Source organism: Rhagoletis pomonella, unplaced genomic scaffold, assembly GCF_013731165.1.
Source record: "Rhagoletis pomonella isolate Grant_MI unplaced genomic scaffold, Rhpom_1.0 Rhpom_scaffold_00017, whole genome shotgun sequence".
Lineage (NCBI taxonomy): Eukaryota > Metazoa > Arthropoda > Insecta > Diptera > Tephritidae > Rhagoletis > Rhagoletis pomonella.
This window is the reverse complement of record NW_023458571.1, coordinates 1072884-1080398: the sequence shown is the minus strand read 5'-3', so window position 1 is coordinate 1080398 and position 7515 is coordinate 1072884.

Genomic DNA, 7515 nt, shown 5'->3' with positions numbered 1-7515 from the left:
TTTAGTGGATAACTTAACTTTACAAAAATACCAAATGCGTTCACATTGCAGACAACGATTTTTTTATTTTTGCCCACTTAGGCGACACTGTGCTGCGGCGCTTTTTTCTTTTTTTTTATATAAAAGCATACTTTACAATGTATACCTTTGGCGCTTTTTTCCTTTATTTTATATAAAAGCATATTTTAATATATACCTAACTAAAATTTGGAATAAAACATCGCGTGATTTTTTATTCCAAATTTTCGCCTGCGGCGCTTTTTCTTTTTCATATAAAATGATATTTTAATATATTTAAACAAATATAATGTGCACAAGAATTTTTTGTTACAAATCATATATAAAATTAAAGATATTTTTCTGCTCTTTCTGATAATCATATTTGTTAGTATAGTTAATTACGCATTTTTTACGAGAAACATCAATTTAAAAAAAAAAAACAAATTGCCAGGTTTTTAGGTTTTTGTACTTTTTCTCGAAATATGTATACATCATATACATAAATATATATCGAATGAAAGGTCCCTAAATCACCTTTCCAACTGTGTCCATGGTTTTGAAAATTCCACGTGTAGCCACCTTTAGCGCCACCCCTGATAATTTGCACAAAAAAATACGCCATTAAAATCAGGAAAAGGGGGCGGTCCACGCCCACTTTTGTTTAGCTTAACGGCCCTTATTCCAATTATTGTTTAAACGTTTAACGTAGTGTTTAACATAAAGTAAAAATTATGAATTTATTAACGGCTTTTGCTCGATTTAAGTGATGAAAAAATGACAAACTAACGACGAACAAACGATTTATCACACTTCACAAATGAAAATAATGAAATTCTTATACCTGGGGTGATAAATGCAGGAGCTGTAAATGTAAAAAATTTATTATAAATATTTGGCGTAGGAACAAACGTTAAAAATGGACGAATAATGAAGAACAATCGACGAACTAAAAATTACAATACAAAAATCTTAATATTTATACTAATGGGGTGCTAACGTCGGTTGGGGTTTCGCGTGGTACTCTATTCGTTATAATAGTTTTAAATAAATTGAATTCAAGACTAAAAAGATGAAAATAAAATTATATTTTGAAAAAGACTGAAACTCGATTTTATTATAATGTGAATTAAAAAGTAAAAAATAATTTATAGAAACACAGATTTCGTTTAAGAGGAATAGGAAGTTCCTTATCTTGATTTAATTAAACTTTTAAAACCAAGCCTGATATTGAAATCGAATGATATTCATTAAAACAAGCCAGATTTCGAAGCTCGGAAAAAAGAGATTTTGCTAAAACCTCAGACAGTTTCTCTTTTATCGTTTTGCCATAGTCGTAGTTGTGATATATATTTCAATTACGTATTTCCCTTAATTCAAATTGAATTTGATTTTTTAAACAGGTGGAAATCCTCCTGCATGTAGTTTGCAAGTATAACCTTTTCAAAACCATGTCGATTGATACCCATATTGTAATTATTAATTTCCCTTAAGTATATGAATTTAATTGTTTAATAGGTGGCAACCCTTTACATGTTCTAACCTAGATACAGTGTAATCCATTTGTAATGGACTCGTTTAAGATGGAAACTCTGTTATTATGTACCTATTTGTCAAGTCACAGTTCGAAACTTGGTTAAAATAGACTCGGTCATATCGGTTTGTCCGTTATAACACGGACCGTCAAGGCCAAATAAAAAAAATTCTGCATTAAACAATTGCTCGAATTCAGTAAAGTGAGGCAACCATCTCTGCAACAGAAAATGTCTATATACCTGAACAAAGCTCATAGGTTCACCAAAATCTGCCCAAATAAGCAATCAGCTTCTGCGGTAGACTGTTAGGCACGGTGCACATTAGTGCGATACAATATGCGATGCGATTTGCGATACGACACGCGATACGATTCTGTGTTAGCTACACAAACTTTTGTGCCTTTATAAGCTTGTTAATGAGTTAAATGAGTTGAGTTGAGAGATTTAAAAAATTTAAGAGAAAAGTATGTTTAATATCGAGTAAAACTGATGTTTATTTTTACGAAGTCGGCTAAAAATTAAATGAGATATTCAAATTTTCATGACAAATTATTTCAGAATATTGCGCTCACTACAAGGAGAAATCGGTGAAAGCTGAATTAAAAAAAGGTTAAGCAAAAACTTTTGAGTTGTATAGCCAAAAATATTCTTTTTCTTATGAAAGGTTGAATAATTTTCCCGCGATTTTTTAAAGTAAAAATCATTATATATTAAATTCTAATTTTGCATCAATTCAGGAATAGTATAGTTTGCCAAATTTGAAAAAGACGAAAAAATGAACACAGAAAATACATACAGATCTCTTAAGTTTTCTAAAAGTTTATATACATATATCATTCGAAAGGTCTAAACTCAGTATATAGTCAGCTGAGTTACAAGCTTATAAGTGCGGAATAACAGTTTTTAACAGTAAGGGCCGTTTTCTCATCTAACCTTTAGATTACCGGCCACTTTATCGTCTAGATATACGAGTTTTCGTTTTCTCATCAGCGCATTAATTCCTCGAATCGATAAATTGTTGCTCACCCGATGCAACCTTTAAAAATTTGTACCCAACTTTAAATTTTGGTTTGGTTTTGGTTTATGAGTCAGATATATTAGATATTTCAACCAAGGTTTTGGTTTTTGCTAACAGTGGCTCTTGCTTTATATTTGCTTATGTTGCATTGCCAACCTTTGAAGTTTTATGACGAATGTAGCCAAGGCAACTTTACTGCTTACATTAGAAAACGGCCCTAAATCAAGATTGTGTGGGTGTGACAAAAATTTCGTATCTCAATTCTTACTTCACTCGGCAAAACCTACGTGAAAAATAACATGACCTGTCAGGTATTTTTACTTCATTATTTCTTGTAGCTATAGGTTATAGAGCACACAAATTTGTACTTTCTCTATTTAATTTAAAAACTTATTAAATATAATAAAATAACACTCAAGAGAAAAAACATATAAAAACATAACGAATAATCAAAAATAATTACCTACATACATACATCATTTTTTAGTATTTGTTATTATATCTGATTTCTTCTTTAAATGGTAAATGATATGATTATTTCCTAATTGTTTCTAAGTACATTGATTACTGTTTATTTGAATATTTGAAACAAAATATCTTCTCTGCTATTCAAAATCAAAAATAAATGGGTTTAAAATTATTGGATTCTTTAAATTTTCTTTTTAAAAATGTGAAAACAAAGGCAAATAAACCATCACGAAAAATATTCTTTTGTGCATTTACCTATGTCCTTGATCTCGGACGCTATATTTCTCCATGCCAAACTAGTCATGTCTGTTCTACAACAGTTTTTTTCGGTATAGTTCCATAAAGATGGTTTTTTTTTATTAATTCGACTAAAAAAAATTGAGGATGATTATTCCGCCTGTGAAACGATCATGCTTATTGCAAAAAATGCCGCGCAATACTAATCTCCCCTCGTTCAGAAAACCGTATCGCACGTGCGATACGCATGCAATATTATATCGCAGCGGTGTCGCATGCAATATTATATCGCAGCGGTGTCGATGTAGTGCAAGTGTGCACAGTTTTCATCGCTTCCTACGTGGGAACGTACTCAGCATGCCGATGTCGTATGCATATCGTATCGCGTATCGTATCGCATATCGCATCGCATATCGTATCGCTCTAATGTGCACCGTGCCTAAGTGTTCATTGGTTTTTGATCTATGTTTTGTTCACTTTAAGAAAAATGCCGAAACGGAAAAACGGGTATTTACCTTGCATGAAAAGTATACAATTTTGTATTTATAGATACAAATTATTTGTTTATTATTTAAAAATATTATATTCTGATATAATGCACATTTTGACGCGGTCCCGTGGAGTCCATTACAAACGGATTGCACTGTATTTATAAACACTTTCCTCGACGCCATAGAGTGTATTGGTGACAAACATTAAGCTACATAGTTTTATATGTTCATATGTACATTCATATATAGATATAGATGTACATAGTACACAACATACTACAAAGTTTATAGATGTCATAAATAAACAACAGCGTTTAGGCTGCATTTGTATATAAGATGATTCTGCAGGAACTTGCTTTGATTTAATACAAACGCCTGTTAACATAAGTATTGACTGCATATCTTTTGCATTTTATTTTTAAATTTATTATTTTATTTATTTCTGCATATAAAAATTTCATAGAATTCCGATGTCTAGTTAAAAGATTGAAGATTTATGTGTTTTTTTTAAGATAACTATATTTTTTGTCATCCACGCTTTACACCCTACTCTTTTCTCCTTTGCTTATTTTTACCTAGCTTTTATTAGCGTGCTATGTAACTATTTAATAATGGTGCGCCTAAAAGATACAGCAATCAAGTTACATACCTAATGACACTACGAATGGGAATTGCCTTAAATTTCCATTTTAAGGTGTCCTGATGATAGTACGAATAAAAATTCCAAATATTGATTTCGCGTGACCCAACCGACGTTAGCACCCCATTAGTATAAATATTAAGATTTTTGTATTGCAATCGATAGCTCGTCGATTGTTCTTTAATGTTCGTCCATTTTTAACGTTTGTTCGTTAGCCAAAGATTTATAATTAATTTTTCAATTTTCACTTTACGTAATTCCTGTATTTAGCACCCGAAACAGATTATTTTGGGTTAATTACACAGTGCAACATTTTTCAGGTCATCGTTTCGGGCATAGGTTTTGGCGATTGTTGCTGAAAGTACTTACCAAAACTAGAGTTTCTGCGTCATTACTTTTGCCAGTTAAGCTGCCGTTCGGACCTTATGACCTCATACATTTGTTGGCTCAAAGTCGATTTTGAGCACATTTTCCATATTTTCACACGGCTATATCTCGGTTAACCGTAAGGAATATTGTTTTGGTGTATTCAGCAAAGTTGTAGATATTGAACGAGAGAAAAAAAATGCAAAACCAACTTACCCGGAAAAGGTGCATCTAGTGCCTCAAAATCGCAAAAATGCCCATTTTTTAACAATTTAGAGTGCATAAATAACATTTTAAAAGAAAAAAACTATTGAAAATTTCAATATGAAAAATAACAAGTGCCCAAAAATAGATAATTGTTGTTACGTTTGCGGTCATATAGTGCCAAAAATAGGAAAACAAGAACGAATAAACAGATTTAGTGAGGATTTCAAAGCAGCATATCATCATTATTTCGATGAACCTGATTTAGGTGATGCAGATTTTACGCCGAACACGGTGTGCAAAACTTTTTATAATACTCCTGTGGTTTGGATACATAAAAAAGGAGTACAGTTTTGTTTTTCGAAGCCAGTGAAAGACCCAACCGGACATGATGAAACCTGGTGTTACACATGCATTAATTCTGATGTTGGATTGAACAGACGAAGGTCGAGAACAAAAGTATATATTCCCGCCTTTACTGCCACACTTCCAGTACCACGCCCTCAAGGTACCGAATCACCTAAACCACCGAGTCCAGATAAAGATTCACAGGCAACAACAACTGTTTTCACTAATCCGACTGATGTGTGCGATGCAGATTATACACCCGATCTTTCAAATGACGCACCACAACCACTAACACAAAACGAAATGGACTACATTGTGGCAAAGTTGGGTTTATCGCAACGGAATTCAGAAATGTTGACCTCATTTTTGAAGCGCAGAAAACTCACAGAGCAAAATGTTAGCGCCACTTCATACCGGAAACGCCAAGGTGATTTTCAAAAATTGTATACCGTTGACGCTGCAAATACGTTTACTTACTGCTATGATATTCCAGGATTAGTGAACAAATTGGGAATGGATTATAACGCACATGACTGGCGAATTTTTATAGATGGTTCAGTTTCAAGTTTGAGGGCTGTGCTGTTGCACATAACAAACAATAAACCATCCAATCCAGTGGGATTCGGCATAAATATGAAGGAAGCGTATAAAACATTGTAAAATAAATATATTCATGTCTACAGTACTTCACTTCGCGCTATTCGTAGTGCTAATCAATTAAAAAAAAAAATTTGTTTTTTTTTCGTTATGAACAGGTATACTTAATGGACCAGATATACGAAAATTGATGAAAAGCGAAGCCTTCACAAACATACTAACAAATTATCATCTGGGAGCCTGGAACGCATTAAAAGCAGTAATTGAGGGCGTTTTAGGGTAGAATCGAGTACAGGCAGATGAGATAAAGAGAAGAGTTGATACTGTATTATATTTCTTCGAAAAAATCGGTGCATCAATGACATTGAAATTACATTTTCTTCATTGTCATCTTGATGCTTTTTGCAACAATTTCCCCAAGATTCGGACGAGCAAGGTGAACTATTTCACCAGATCACAAACCAATGGAAACAAGATTCAAGGGAAAACAACTGGATGCACTGCTCGCAGAAGTATGTTGGTGGTCAAGTAAATTAAGGGGTTATGAACATGAAGATGAAGGAACTAAAGACCCAGACAATACCACTAGATATGAAGGACACACTGAAGAAGATATTCCATTGAATCCTTTATCTAGCTCATTTGATGATGATGATTTACAACCACTCACAAAGAGATTGAGATTATCAGAACCACTGGCATCAACTTCAAAAAATGTCAAAAATTAACATATTTTTATCTCTTTTCCATACATACATACCAATAATAAACTCATATTTTTTTGTCTTAATATCTAAACAATGAATTGTAAAACATTAGTTTGATTAGAAATAAAGTAAAAAATAAAAGAAAGCAACATATTTGTGGATGTGTGGCCGCGTTATTAAGCAGAAATGGTGAAAAATGGTAAAAAAAATTGGCCTTTTTGCGATTTTGGGGCACTAGATGCACTTTTTCCGGATAAGTAGGTTTTGCATTTTTTTCTCTCATTCAATATCTACAGCTTTGCTGAATACATCAAAACAATATTCCTTACGGTTAACCGAGATATAGCCGTGTGAAAATATCGAAAAAGTGCTCAAACTCGACTTTGAGCCAACAAATGTATGAGGTCATAAGGTCCGAACGGCAGCCAAACTGGCAAAAGGAATGATGCAGAAACTCTAGTTTTGGTAAGTACTTTCAGCAACAATCGCGAAAACCTATGCCCGAGAGTATGTGTTGCACTCTGTTATTATTGCAATCGATAGTTCGTCGATTGTTCCTCATTGTTCGTCCATTTTTAATGTTTTCTCCTAAGCCAAACATTTATAAACAAATTTCTTACATTTAAAGCTCCTGCATTTAGCACCCCAGGTTTAAGAAATTCATTATTTTCATTTGTTAAGTGTGATAAATCGTTTGTTCGTAGTTTTTTCATCCCTAAAATCGAGCAAAAACCGTTAATAAATTCATCATTTTTACCTTACGTTAAACGTTTAAACAATAATTGGAATAGGGGCCGTTGAGCTAAAAAAAATGTGCCTGGACCGCCCCCTTTTCCTGATTTTAGCGGCATATTTTTTTGTGCAAACGTGGAATTTTCAAAATTTTTAAAAGCTTATATTTCGAAAA